Below are 15,458 nucleotides of genomic sequence, written 5' to 3'. Positions count from 1 at the left end.
TCTTTCACACCTCCATCAGATCCTCAGCTCCCTCAGGAAGGTGAGAAGCCAGATCACGGTCCCAGCCTTGGCCATTCCTTTTCTAGATTCTTCCTAGCAGCCCGAAGTCCCGTCTGGAGAACGTACGTCCTTCTCTCTGCTGTGTGTTAGCTCACTTGAAGCCCAGTGTTTCAATGAGGTGGTTTTACCTTTGGAGGTTGGAGGGAAGAATACTAGGCCTCTTAGAGCCTCAGTTTCCCCACTGATGAAGTAGGAATTGGGGCTGAAGGTATGGCTCTAATATTGAAGTGTCTGTCACCCAGTATCAGAACCCCATCACCCACGTAAAGGCCAGGCACTGTAGCACACACATGCCACCTCAGGACAGCAAGAGCGGTTTAGGGACACACAGACCAAACCAGCCAGTTTCAATGAGCGTCTGAGTCGTTGAGAGACACTATATCAGACATTACAGTGAAGGGGCTAGAGAGATAAACCAGAGGTAAAGAACACTTGCTGCTCCTACAGGGGACCAGGGTTTAGTTTCTAGCACCTATGTGGAGGCCTACAACCAACTGTAACTCCAGTCCCAAGGGATCTGACACCTTCTTCTGGCATCTGTGAGAACGGGTACACACACAGTAGTGACTTTGGCCACCCTCGTCACCTGCCAGGCATCATTGGAGTTTAAGGGAAGGACCCTTGTGCCCATTTTATAGATGAAGAAACTGATGGTAAGGAAAGAGAGGCTAGGCAACCAGGAGAAGGTCCATCATTCAGGGACCCTGAGAGCAAAGGTCCAAATATGGAGGCAAGTCCTGCCTGAATACAGGGAGGCCGGGAACTCGGCTGCTCCCTGGAGGAACCCAAGGGGTAGGTGTCCAGGGACAGCAGGGACGGAGAGTCCTCACTATGCTGAGCCCCTCCTCTTCCTCTTCACAGGTGGCCTTTCTTCTCCATAGGAGGCAGCTGGGTACACACACAGTTGACCTCCCTCAGCCTCTGGGTTTATAGGCAGTTGTGTCATGCCTCAGGGAAAGCCCTCAGAGGAACACAAGGCAGGCCTTAGCAGCTTTGTGGAGCCAATACTGCTGCATAAACGTCCCTAGTCACAGAGACACCTCAGGGAGGTGACCGGAAAAGGATGAATCAGAAGCCCTATCCGTGTGTCCCAGTCCTGCCCAGGCCATGAAGAAGAGCGATACCCCGAGTTCACCCAGGCCTCAGTGACAGATGGATCTCCTGCTGTCCTCAGCACAAACTTGGAAATCACTCAGCATCCTGACGTCCCTGAGTCAGACTGGTGACCTCCCCAATGGCAGTTTTGTAACTGCAGACACTTCAGAGGCTAACTCAGTCCACACCTGCCCCCACCCACCAGCCAGACTCAAAACAGATGGGAAGGGCCGCAAAAGGGTCCAACATCGGATGGCAGCATACACCTTGGCACATGCCTATGATGCGGGGACAGTATGGAGGGGCAGCCTCTCTACACTGCTGGCGTGGAACCGAGTCCCAGAAGAAGTCAACTGCTGATGGCTTATAGGTATGTCCGTAAGTCACTGCGTGTCTCAATCCCCAACAAAGATACTTCTTTTTGCAGGGGATGGCAGTTAACACGGGGACCCACAGCTGGCTACGGGGTAGAGAACACGAGACGAGAGAACACTTAGCCCTCAACGGGACTTTTATGTTATATCCCTTCGTCCTTCCTCAACTCAAGGACCATTTCAAAAGACAGAGGGGTGGGGGAGGGTGTGAGGGGTGGGGGAGGGTGTGAGGGGCGGGGGAGGGTGTGAGAGCCTGACCGGGATGTAAAGTGAGTAAAAAATAAATGTTATTGGGGGTGGGGGAAGAGCCAAAGTTTCGAAGGAATTCCTTCCAATAAGGAGATGGTGTTCTTCTGAACACAGCAGGGAGGTTGTTCAGATGAACCTAGAGTGGCTCAGTATGCACAGTGGCCAAGTACACCCAAGCCAGACAAAGCCCCAGCAATGGGGGGGGGGGGTTAGCCAAAGTCCTACCCCCAAAATCTCACAAGCAGTTTTGTAAAATATTACTGTAATTTTCAATAAAATGCATGTAATGGAGCTGAAGAGATGGCTCAGAAGTTAAAGCAATTAGCATTCTTACAGAGGACCCAGGTTCATTTCCCCGGCAACCATGTGGTAGCTCACAACTGTCTGTAACTCCAGTTCCAGGGCCTCCAATGTCCTCCTCTGGTCTCAGTAGACATCTGACTTGCATGTGGTATACATACATACACACATACATACATACATGCATACATACATACACACACACATATATATATATACATACACATATACATACATAATACATACACACACACATACAAACAAAATATTCATATACCTAAAATAAAAGTTTAAATATGTGGAAGGACCAGATGTCACCTCCTGCAGCCAGACTCTAATCCCTTCATCAGGAGCTTTCTTGCTGATAGCGGCTGACATCTGTCACTCTGTCACAGTCAGGGTCAAGATCTGAGACACCCTCCAGGTAAGAGGTGAGTCACTGGAGCCGGACAAAGCAGCCTTCCAGTTCAGTTCATACTTCTGTGTCTCGACTGTCACCGATTCCCTGTTCAGATGAAGCCACCAAGGCACCGCAAGCATCCGTAAGCCTCGTCTCATTAGAGACCTAAAAATTCCCAACAGCCTGACTCTTGGGTCTGGGTGACAGGAGCCTCCTGAAGCCACCTGGGAGAAGCAGCTGGGGTCACACAGAGTTGTTCCTCTTCTCCAGGCCTATGGTACCGTTTCAGGGCCCTGACTCACTCTCACTGTGATTGTAATTATGAGTTTTTTCGATGTTGTTAAAGGAAGTCTAAAGCTGCAGGGTATCATGGTCTCAGTAGCTCTGCCCATCATTATGACTAGAATCTTATATGTGTGTGTACATGTGCATGCCTGTGTGTTCATGTGTGTGCACATGTGTGCTTGTGATGTGTGTGCATGCATGTGTGTACTTATGTACATGTGTGTACACGTATGTGTGTGCACGTGTGTTTATGATGTGTGTATGCATGTGTGTATGTATGTGCATGCATGTACACATGCGTGTGTGCATTTGCATGAGTGTAGGTGTGCGTGCATGTGGAAAAATCAGCTTCATGTCAGTTGTCACCCTTCAACTTGTTTGACACAGGATCTCTCGTTTCCTGTTGGATAAGTCAGGCTAGCTGCCCCATTAGCTGCCCCACAAATTCCTTCTTCACCTCCCATCTCATTGCGGGAGTGCTGGGATCGCAGGGGTGCCCAGGTAGGTTCTAGGAATCTGAACTTGGGTCCTCAGGCAGACACTACAAGCCCTGCGCACTGAGCCAGATCCTCTTCCCTGAGCAGCCGCAGTGGTCTGCACGGGCTGTGAGCCTCTCAGTGACCGATCAAGATGAGCTCAGCAGAGGCCGACAGGCGCCCTGAGGCTGGCCTAACACACTTAGCCGTCTTGTTTAGAGCTCAGGATGCCAAAGCTTCTACTGCTGTCACCAGGGGCTCTGCCAGCATCACATCTATACTGGGGACACTGGGGACTGACCACAAAGTGATCTTAGAGTTGTGGGTACAGTATGCGATAACTCTGGCTCCCACGTGAGACACTTTGTTCACACCTCTGTGTACTTACCCTGCATCTGAAAAGGACAGTTGTTCTCTGGTGTTCATCTGTGCTCTATACTTCTCTGTCCCTTATCACTAGAGACAACAGACCCAGACCCTTTGCTGGGGTCTACCCGTGGAGGTGTCCTGAGCTCTAAACAAAATGGCTAAATGTGTTTGACCAGCCTCAAGGGTGCCTGTTGGGGTGCTAAGATCATCTTGATTCCTCACTGAGAAGTTCACAGCCAGTTCACAGCTCCAGCCTGCTTTCATCACAGTTGATGTGGAGGTCAAGTCTATGGGGAATTATATCGATTATGTTGATTGGTGTGGAAAGACGCGGCCTAACAGTGGGCGGCGCCACTCCCTAGGCTTGGGTCCTGGGCTGTAGAAAAGAGAGGGAAAGCAAGTTGAATACAAGCATGCATGGGTTCTTCCTCTGTTTCTGACTGCAGATGGGAGGTGACCAGCATTTTCAACTTCTTGCTGCCTTGACCTCCCTGCAGGGACGGACTCTGTGTGACGTGGGCTTGTGAACTGAAGTACACCCCCTTCTCTCTTAAGCTGCCTTTACCGCAGTATTTTTGCCACAGTAAAAGGAAATGAAACTAAGAAACCTCAGATTGCCAGAGAATTCTCACCACAACGCGCCTCACAGCTTCCTGCATCCGTCTCCCATAAGCCTGTGCTGCCCAACAACCTCTCCAGCATGTAGGCCGGGGTCACAGCACAGAGTCACCCTGGAAGTTCCCGGTGGTCTCCAGGCATGCAGTGCAGCCCGATCTGGGTGCACCGTCCTCCCTCTCAGCTTCTCCCGGGAACATGGGCTGCTTTCCCTGACCTACATCCCTGGCCAGCTTCCAGGCTACTGTTTGTATCCCTTCCCTCAGGCCAGTGACTCCACGATCAGACCTCTGGGTGACAGCTGCTGGCCTGGCCTGGCTATGTAGAAGTCATTCATGGAGTCTTCTTGAAGGACGTTGTCTCTGTTCCTGCTCGGTGGGGTACAGAGAGGACGAGGTTCAGAGGATGTGGCAATGAGCCCACACCTGCTGGACGAGGAGGAATAGGAAGCGGTTGATGTTACATGGCGCGGTGAGAGGTAAGAAGGGCGGAATTGGGGACCCCAAGAGCCAGGATCCTTGAGGACACGGCATGGCCTACAAAGGAGTTTGGAACAGGAGGAACAAGCCAGCCTCACCTGTGGTTAGAAAGCTGCAGCCACACTGGGATTCCTGTCCTGACTCTTAGCCTTGAAGTCTCCTCTGGGCCTTGCTGCAGGCAGGCAGGCAGGCAGGCAGGCAGGCAAGACCACTAGGTCCCCAAACCCTCCTCACTCCAAAGTGCCCAGGGGACTCCACCAATCTCTCACAACTCCCTTCCTCCTCCTTCGCCTCAACTAAGGCCCTCCCTTCTATTCTCTGGAGAAGCAGAAGTATCCAGAAGAGATGGCTCGCCCCTGCTCTAACTCCTCATCCCACTCTGGGGGACCATGAGTAAACTTCTCTCTGAGGCCATGAATAGACTCCGCCCTTTCCCAAGGCCAGGCCATTCCTTGGTCCTTGGAGACCGTCTTCCAACCGGAAAGATGCTGTTCATCTCTCTTACTTTCTCATCAAAATATTCACCAAAGGGTGAATTAATGCTTTTCTCAAGTTACAGCTGTTAAGACACTAACGCAACAAACCGAACACACAGCAAGAAACTATAATCCGACCATGAATCTCAGGGAATGGGAACTATCTAAGTTGAAAATTAAAAAAACTCAATGCCTAAGAGGCTAGAGATATAGCAGGTAAAGGCGCTTGCAGCAAGTCTAATAACCTGAGTTCGATCCCCAGGACCAACAGGACTGAAGCAGAGGCCTGACTCGTGCAAGTCGACCTCTGACCTTCAGCCATGTGCGGTTTCTAACAAGCCAACAAACCTTCAGCTAGGGATCTGGTAAGGTGCATCTGCTAAGATGCTAGTACAGAGCAACTAGTGGGAAAGAGGCAGCCTCATAGACACATATAAATAAATGCCAGTTTTTGTAAGTGTAACACCTGCAGAGATTAACTTGTTACTTGATGCAGGGGTTCTGTTGCCCTTTGAGACTGGATCCAGACTGTCCCTGACAGGAGCTCCCTCTTACCATGTCAACAAAGGTTTGGTGGGGGATGCTGGCAGTGGGTGTTGGGGGAAAGAGCTTACTTAAAAGATCTCTGCTGCCCTGAGAGATTGGCCGTGGGAGTAAGAGACATGATCAAGGTTTTATTACATCATTAGCTCTTGGTGTTAGCAGAAAACACAGCAGGAGTTCTGGGGAGTTTGCTCAGTCGGTGTAGGGGTTGCCCGTCTGGTACACAAAGCCCTTGGCTCAATCCCTAGCATGGAATAAACTGGGCATGGTGGTGCAAGCTTGTGATCCGGGGACGCATAGATAGGAGGATGGGATGTTCAAGGTCATCTTCAATTAAGAGTCGAGTTCAAGACCACTGAGCTACACACACCCTGTCTCCAAGAGAAAAAGAGAAAGGGGAAGGAACAAGAAGAGGAGAGGAGAGGGGAGGAGAGGAGGGAAAGGTAAGGGAGGGGGAGGAAAGGAGGGGGAGGGGAACAGAAGGGAGGGAAAGAAGGAGGGGTGAGGAGAGGGGAAGGGAGGAGGGGGAGGGGAGGAGGAGAGAGGGGAGGGGAAGGGGGAAAGGGGAGGGGGAGGGGGAAAGGGGAGGGAAAGGGGAGGGGGAGGGGAGGGGGAGGGGGAGGGGAGGGAAAGGGGGAGGAGGAAGGGAAAGGGAAGGGGAGGGGGAGGGGAGGGAAAGGGGAGGAGAGGGGAAGGGGGAAGGGAGAGGGAGGGGAAGGGAGGAAGGGGAAGGGGAGGGGAAGGGGAAGGCAAGGGGAGAGGGGAGGGGGAGAGGAAGGGAGGGAAGGGAAGGGGGAGGAGGAGAGGGGAAGGAGAGTAAGAAATTCTCTGGCGGTGCAGCCCAGTCCTGCCATCGGGCCATGTGTTTCCTCTGAACTCTGCACTCTGGGTAGGGCTGATCCAGCACCAATCATCTCTAGACAGCACGTCAGACTCTTCACGCATCTTCTTATATGCCCCGACTTCATCCTCCTCCCTCGGAAATGTCCAGCATCTCGGAAGCTGTGTCAAATCCACACTGCAACTACCTGGGTCCCCTAGGGAGTGTCACTGACTGACTTACTGAGGGCCAAGTCTTCAGAGATTTACTTCAGAGATTTACAGAGGTTCTGACGTGTACAGACATGGAGGTTAACCTTGATGTTGGTTCTACGGGGGCAGCTCTCTGCCGCTAAAGACGATGAAGACAAGCACCCCTCACCACCTTTTGCCCCCACCCTGGACACCATGAGAAGTGGTCCTAAGGCCTGGTGCATGCTGGGGAAGGTCTATTAGTGAGCCACATTCCCATCTCTTAACTTTCATCGGGAGGCAGGGTCTCACTAAAGTGCCTGGCTAGTCTAAAACTCACTACATAGCCCAGAGAGGCGTTGAACTAATGGTCTTCCTGCCCCCAAGGCTGGGAGGACATTTGGGTATGAGTGTGCCCAACTGCAAACAGAGATCCATCTCTTCTTCCTCTGAGAGCCTCGCATGATGGGAAACACCTCCAGTGTTCTTGGGAACAGTTCCTTCCTGTGGATGGAAGGTCTTCCAGAAAAGCCTGAGGCAAACAGGCTGTCTGAGAACACCCTGCCCTGTTCAGTCTGCAAGGAGCTTCTTAGTGATGCAATACAACTAGACATGGAGCATCAAAAAACCTTCAAATTGCTTTAGCCCAGCACAGATTCCTAATAAAACATTCTTCAGCAGTGAGACAAACGTGTAAAGATGCACTTACAAGGTTGTATAATAAGAGAAATCAGAAATGAGCTTATGTGTCCATCTCGGGAGATTTCAATATGCGGTGGGTAAGACGTATAACACAATGCAGTCATTGAGAGAATACTTAAAAGGCTGGCGAGATGGCGCAGCAGGTAGATTTCCATCCTCCAGCCGCACACAGTAGAAAGAGAGAACTGATTCCGGCAAGTTGTGCTCCACACGCATGCGCATGTGCAGACACACGCATAAACACATAAATGCACTAAAAGTAAAACTAATGATACAGAAAAATAGCCACAGGGAAATGTAAGAAAAAATGTGCATTTAATTTAATTCAGTCACTTTTTACATCTTAGGCATAAAAACGTTGGAAATAGATATAGTAAGACTTTCGTGGTGCTCATATCTGGGGTGGGGTACTGTGGATGCTTCTGTTCATTTGTTTTGTTTTTTTGTTTTGTTTTGTTTTGAAACAGATCTTATGTAGCTCTTGTTGGCCTCTTGCTGGCTGTGTAGCTGTAGATGACCTTGAACTCCTGATCATCCTCCTGCCTCCACCTACCGGGTATATCCTGCAGGCCTCAGTTCAAACACAGCCTAAGATGAGCCTTCACCTCATGTTCTGATTCTCCATCCTTTGCTTTCATAGAGCTTATCAAAAATGATGTTCAGTGTTGTTTCATGACCATCTTCCTGCCCTCCTTGAAGGTCATGAGGGGCAGAACTTATACCAACTCTTCTTTAGTTAAAAGACGGAAATGCGGCTCACTAGTAGACTGGTTCCCCAGTATGTGCCAACCTTAGGACCACTTCTCATGGTGTCCATGGTGGGAAAAGGAGGCAGTGGTGTCTTCTCCATCACACAAACCCTGTGCCTAGGACATCTTAGATGATCAGTGAGTGTGGCTGGTGGGTGGGTGGGTGATGGATAATACACAAATGGACAGATGTATGTATGTATGTATGTATGTATATATGTATGTATGTATAGATGGATGTATGTATAGATATATGTAGGTATGTATAGATGGATGTATGTATAGATGGATGTATGTATAGATGGATGTATGTATAGATGGATGAATGATGGAAGATAGAAAAATGGACAGATGGATGAGTGAGTGGGTAGATAGGTGATGGGTAGATAGATGAATGTCTGACAGATGGATAAATGAAAGCTGATGGGTGGATGAATGACTCATAAAGGCATGGATAAATAAGTGGAGGTGGATGGGAGGGTAGATGGGTAGGTGGGTGCTGGGTAGGTAGATGGGTGGGTGGGTGCTGGGTAGGTAGATGGGTGGGAAGGTGGGTAGATGGGTGGGAAGGTGGGTAGATGGGTAGGAAGGTGGGTAGATGGGTGGGAAGGTGGGTAGATGGGTGGGAAGGTAGGTGGGTAGGTAGATGGGTGATGGATGGATAGATGGATGCTCCTGTTTTCCCATTAATTTTTGCATAGCTCCATTTTCAAAGGATTTATGATAAAGGTATACACTAACCCAGGTAAGATACACTAATTAGGTACAATTATTACATATTAATTTCAGTTTTAACTTACGTATGTGTGTGGTGCAAGGGATGGAACCCAGGACCTCGTACAAACTAGGCGAGCGCTCTACCACGGAGCCATATCCCCAGTTGTCTGATTTTGTTCTGTTTTGTTTTTTGAGACAAGGCTTTTCTGTGCAGCTCTGGCTAGTCTGGAACTCCCTCTATAGACCAGGCTGGCCTCAAATTCAGAGCTCTACCTGCCTCTGCCTCCTAAATGCTGGGATTAAGGAATGTACCACCATCACCATCACCACCACCACCACCACCACCACCACCACCACCACCACCATCACCACCACCACCACCAGGCAGTCTTTAATTTTTTTAGCCATATAAGTAATGCCAAATGAAAAAAAAAAGTAATGGCAAATGACAACTGCATGGTGAAATGGTCAAACAGGATTCCTAAAGTCACCAGCATTGGTAACAGCCACTGCCACCATCAGCTAATGCCCATCGCCCTCCCGTGAGTCATGGCTGGTAAGAGCTGACACGTTCCTCCTGAAGCCCTTTCCCTGTCCTTTGTGCGTGACTGCAGGTACACCTGGAGAAGTGCGCAGGCTGCTTTTGCGGCTGGAGAGATGGCTCGACAGGGACAAACGCTGGCTGCCCTTGCAGAAGTCTTGGGTTCAGTTGGGCACCCACATGGCGACTCACAAGCACCCGCAACTGTAGATGCAGCCGGGAGCTGGGTACTGTACTGCAGGCACGTGGTACACATACTTGGAGGCCAGACACTCCCGTACATAAAATGAAAATAAATCATTCTAAAAAGCAATTGAAAGGTGTACTTGGGCTGATTCCTTTTACGTTGTTTATGTCATAATGCATGTGCTGTCCGAACAAGTCTTGCATATTTTCTTCACCAAAGAACCAGGAGGTCTTTACATGATGGCGTAATGAGATCTCCTTTGATCCCTGGAGCCCACAATATGTACCACCACAGTTTTCCAAGCAATCTCCAACTGTCGGATGCTTAGGTCATTAATTTACTGAATAATCCTCGCCAGTCATGTGCACGGTCCACATGCACCTCTCTCTGGGAGATCCTGAGAAGTTGAGTCCCCAATCACACACATTTAAGTTTAAGTGGCTAACCCCAATTGATTTCTCACCAGCAGCACTTAAGACAAGAGTTTGCCCAGTTCCTTTGCCCACATATGATATCAAATGTTTAAGAGGTTTTTCTTTGTATGTATGCATGCATGTGTGTGCCTGTGTGTGTGTGTGTGTGTGTGTGTGTATGTGTGTTCGTGTGTTACAATTCTAAGGAAGGAAACAGAGTTACCAGAGGCCCCCTAATTACTCTTTCACCATCTGGTAATTGACTGAGTCCTTTATAACCCTGAAGGGGTCCACCAGCCTTCTTTGTCCTCTATGGACAAACAAGAAACCAATGTTGAACTCAGTGCCCTAGCATTGACAGAGCTAAGGCCTAGTGAGGAGCCTATTGGGGAAGAAGCTATCCCCACCCCCACACCACTTAGGTACTCATCAGCTATCCATTCATCCAGAAAAGGTCGATTCTGTCTATCCTGCCCCCTCCATTGCCTGTGACTCCAGCCAACACTCCCCAGGTCTCCTCTACTGCGTGCAGATCAGTGCTCCTCTTGCCCAGGATAGCCCCTCTCAGGAAGACCTCCTTCATTCTGGTCCTATGCATCCTGCAGGCCTTGTCTTAGACACTCATTAAGATGATTCTTGCTTTCTATCCTTTGCCTTTGTGAACTAAACAGCCAAGACTGTGTGCTATTTCCAGTCCATCTTCCCCGCATCCTTGAAGTGGGCTAGCACAAGACATGCCCTAATTATTTTCTGTATCTACAGCACCAACCCCCTGATTCTATTATGTCTTAGATGTTCAACAAGTATGGATGGATGATGGGTGGATGATGGATGATGGATGGATGATTGATGGATGGTGGGTAGATGATGGATGATGGATGGATGGATGACGGATGGTGGGTAGATGGATGGATGGATGGATGGATGATTGATGGATGGTGGGTAGATGATGGACGGATGATGGATGGATGGATGATGGATGGTGGGTAGATGGGTGGATGATGGATGAGTGGATGATGGCTGGATGATAGATGATGAATGGATGGATAGCTGGATGTATGGTGTCCAGAAGAATGGATTAATGATGGATAGGTAAATAAATGTAGAGATGGGTGGGTAGGTAGATGATGGATAGACAGATGGATAATAGCGAAGAGATGGATACATGAATAGAAAGATGTATGGATGGTGGGAGTATGGGTGTTGAATGGAAGGTGCATAGATGAATGGGTGGATAATGGATGGGTAGACAGATGGAGTGATGGAGGATAGATAGGTGGATGATGGGAGATCAGAAAAAGAAAGGCAGTCTAGGGACTGAGAAGAAAAGACAGAGGAGTAGGAAGTCAAGAGGAGGCAAGAAAGTCTTTAACATGGAAAGAGGGCTCAGGGCAGTGGTGGCCTGGAGCTGGCAGGACAGATCGGCATCAGTATCTCCTGACGATGTCGTCTCTTCCCCTGGTGAGCCCACGTCTCAGAAGCCCACGCTGGCCTCCATGTGTGCTACCCAGAGAGGAAGCTGAAAGAAAGCCTGAGCCAACTCAAGAAACAAACACAGGAGCCCTCTGTGGAGATGCCAGGAGTCCTCGGGATGAGGACTAGCCAAAGGTAAAGTCAAACACCACTGATCAGCCTCATTCACCATCAAAAACTTCAGAGAAAAATATGCCGAGTGGGAAGGAACTGGGGAACCAGGACACAAAGAACAAGGTGGTTTCTGCGAGGAGGGTGCAGGGTGCAGGCGCAAAGCCTGGGCTTGGACTCTGACAACATAAGTTCAAGTCTCAGGTCGCCCTCCACAGCCCCATCTGCTCTGATGCAAAGCAGACCTGACAGCCGGCCAGTTCCCACATCCGGATGTTGAGACAGTGTGAGATAAGTCTGGAAAGCACTTGGCACGAGAGAGCTAGCGAGAGAGCAACACATTTGACCTTAGCAGAGCGGGTGAAGATAGTGGGGGTCCAGGATGGGCGCCGGCCCAAGGCCAACAGCCGGAGCCCCGTGTCAAGCATGCGCATGCGCAGGGCTGCTTCCTGGGCTTTTGAAGAGAGCAGCTGTGAGACCCACACTCAGAAGGCTCCCGATCTTCGCTGACATTCTGCAATGTTATCTAGAAACTGAACCCGGGAGGGGGTGGGGGGGATGCAGGTGAGCATACACATGTAGGCACACACATGCATGCACACACATGCATGTGCCTATACATGTAGAAGCCATGTTTTGTTTCAGCAGCAGATGTTCCTCGGTCCACACTGCTGTTTGACATGGGGTCCCTCCCTGGCCTGAAACTTGCTGACCAGGCTCGGTGGGCTGGACTGCAAGCCCCAGTGATGTTCCAGGGTCAGATTTAGGTCCTCGGCCTCTTTGACTGGGCCATCTCCCCGACACCCAAACTGAACTTGTGAGCCAAGGATTCCATTTGCTCGTTTTTGCACCGCGTCTGCACATTGCAGTATGTAGATTGTCACGTGTATTCAAATGTAGTATGAGACAACCTGCCAGACAGAGGCAGACAGAGGCGACTCTTGCTGCCATGTAGGATCGTTAGCAAATGATATTGACACCCAGTCAGTCCCCACCCCACGGTTCTGAGCCAACTTCATACACCAGCAAGCCAAGACTTCGCCCAACAATAGCCCCTCTCTGTTCCAAGCATCAACAGCACAAACAACCCTTCCTAGCCTTTGGGCTCTTACCCAAACCCACACCCACAGGCCACAGCCTCACTCCAGTGCCAAGCGTGGGCTCCTCGTGAATTTTCCCAAGGTCCTATCCAGCTCTTGGGAGGCTCAGACGGCACGGGAGGCTGCTGGCTGATGGTTTCCATTAGCCAGGTGTGTGACAGGCTCACTCCCACAGCACGGTCTGACAGCTCTATGCTGGGCCTCATGCCACCCAGTGTATAACCTGATAATTGTGTTTACTGCTCTGGGTCAGAGGTTGGTAGCTGGGCCACCTTCACTAAGCCAGATGCTATCTATATATACCTAGTACTCAGTAGATGCTTAATCAATGCTTCCTAGAACCTCTCAGACCCTTTGTAAAAAAATACCTATCACTGGGTGGTGGTGGCGCATGCTTGTAATTCCAGCACTCTAGGAGGCAGAAGCAGGCAGATTTCTGAGTTTGAGTCCAGCGTGGTCTACAGTGTGAGTTCCAGGACAGCCAGGGCTATACAGAGAAACCCTGTCTTGAAAAAACCAAATCCAAAAAACAAACAAACAAAAAACAAACAAACAAAAAAACCTATCACCCAGTAACAGAGACTGATCACAGACAAGATGGACATAAAATAAAGGAATGCTCAATTTTCAGTCTGAAGAAGACTTTGAGTCTAGGCAAGATTGGGATTCTTAACAGGTTGGGCCTTTTGCAGACTCAGAGTTGGGGTTCTGAGAAGTAGGGTGAACAGGGAAAATACAGACACACTCTGGGCCCCTGGTGCTTCCTTCTGCCGAGGTTCAGCTCAGCATCCAGTTCTCTGAGGAAGGCAGGAGGGATGGTGGCAGGATTGTGGAGGAGGGGAAAGCAGTTGTGGGAGCAAAAGTTGCCCAGTTTGGGTAATTTTTCTCTTTCTTTAAGTCTTTGCCATTCTGTGGCCAAAAGCACCTGGCTTCTGGAAATTAACTCCTGCTGATTAAGGGGATTAAGAAAAGAAGTTTAGCTTTCTCTTTGGCTCAAGGGCCGCTCACTGGTGAGGCTTAGAGTTCTTTAACTCTTTGTGAGTCAGAGAGCAAAGAAAAGAAAGAAAAGAGGAAAGTCAAGAACACACACACACTTTGCCCAGGCCTGACTACCTGACTCATCGATTCTACATGTGATCATGCATATATACACATATACCTACACACATATGTATATATATATACATCTAGATAGACAGACATATACATATATACTTTTGGTACTTTTGGTAGATGGGGCAGAGCCCCAAATGCCACACTTTATTTTTTCTTTCAGATAATTTATACCTTCTTAGACAAAGGCTCATAAAATTACCCCATAGATAAAATGTTGCACAAAAGGGGAGTTACGAAGGCTGTAAGTTCAAAACAGTGTTTCATTCTCTAAGCTCATTATAAGTTCAAAGCAACAGTTTCACCTGGCCTTGCTTTATCATGGTGCCCACCTGATATGGTGGCCTCATCCTTGGACCTGACCTAGAATGAATAGTTTTCCTTGGTCACAAACCTATCCCAAGCCTATTTCTCTTCTTGGTGCAATTTATGAAATCTCATTGCACTCTTATTATGCAGACTTCACTTAACATTATGAGGAGGGGGGCACATTCTATTTTTTATTCTAACTTCTTTATATCTTTCTGGCAAAACAACTTAAACCATCTCCTCAAACTCTCTTTCTAAAATCATTTGAATCAAATTAGGAATGCTATAATTAATTCATCTATCATTAATTCATGAATGTTCCTCTTCATATCGTTCTGCAGGAAATGTGCCCAATAGGGTGGCTGATGCCCAGGAATCATTAGGGCTATGTGACAGCGATAGAGGCAGGAGAGGCATATCAGCATCGAGGAGCAATCCTGGGACGAAGGCTCTGAGGACCTTGCATCTCAGAGCTCACCCATCGCAGCCATGCAAAATGATGGGCTGTCTCCAGAAATCTAGCTTGCCAGTCTTTCCTAGATGGCTTCTGACACCCTACCTATTGGGAGCAGGGCAGGCAGTCAGGTGGAGTGAGTTATGTCATCACCAGTGTACAAGTGCCTGTGGAAGCCAGCAGGGGGCGCTGAGTAGCACGGACCTGGAGTTCTGGTAGGTTGTGAGTCACCTATGATATGGGTGCCGATAACCAAACCTGGGTCCACTGCCACTGAGCAATCTCTCCAGCCTCAGATGCATTTCATATCGATATGTTTATGTTGGCTACACATGGAACTTGTGTTTTGAAACTGGGGGAGTAAGTTAAATTCAGCACTAATTCCACCTGCTTCTGTTTGTAGTCAATTAGAACCTTTAATTTATAGGGATTTACCATTTCTACTGGACAGCGCTGGATTTGGGGCATGTTTTATAGGGATTCCTAGTTGGTTTGGTTTGGTTTGGTTTCTCGAGACAGGGTTTCTCTGTGTAGCCTTGGCTGTTCTGGAACTCACTCTGTAGACCAGGCTAGCCTCTACCTCACAGAGATCCTCCTGCCTCTGCTTCCTGAGTGCTGGGACTAAAGGCGTGCACTGCCACATCCAGCTCACAGTGATTCTTTTTAAAACTATTCTGGGCCAGCGAGATGACTCCATAGGGTAAAGGTGCTTACCGTTAACCCTGACACCCTGAGTTTGATCCTGGGACCTACATGGTGGAAAAGAACGGACTCCTCAAATTGACCTCCGACCTCCATTTGTGCGTTATGGGATGTACACGCACAAAATCAATATATAAAATGTAATTAAACAGTGT

This window comes from Apodemus sylvaticus, chromosome 3 (assembly GCF_947179515.1).
Source record: "Apodemus sylvaticus chromosome 3, mApoSyl1.1, whole genome shotgun sequence".
In the NCBI taxonomy this organism is placed as follows: domain Eukaryota; kingdom Metazoa; phylum Chordata; class Mammalia; order Rodentia; family Muridae; genus Apodemus; species Apodemus sylvaticus.
The sequence above is the reverse complement of the archived record's forward strand: the minus strand, read 5'-3'. Positions refer to the sequence as shown.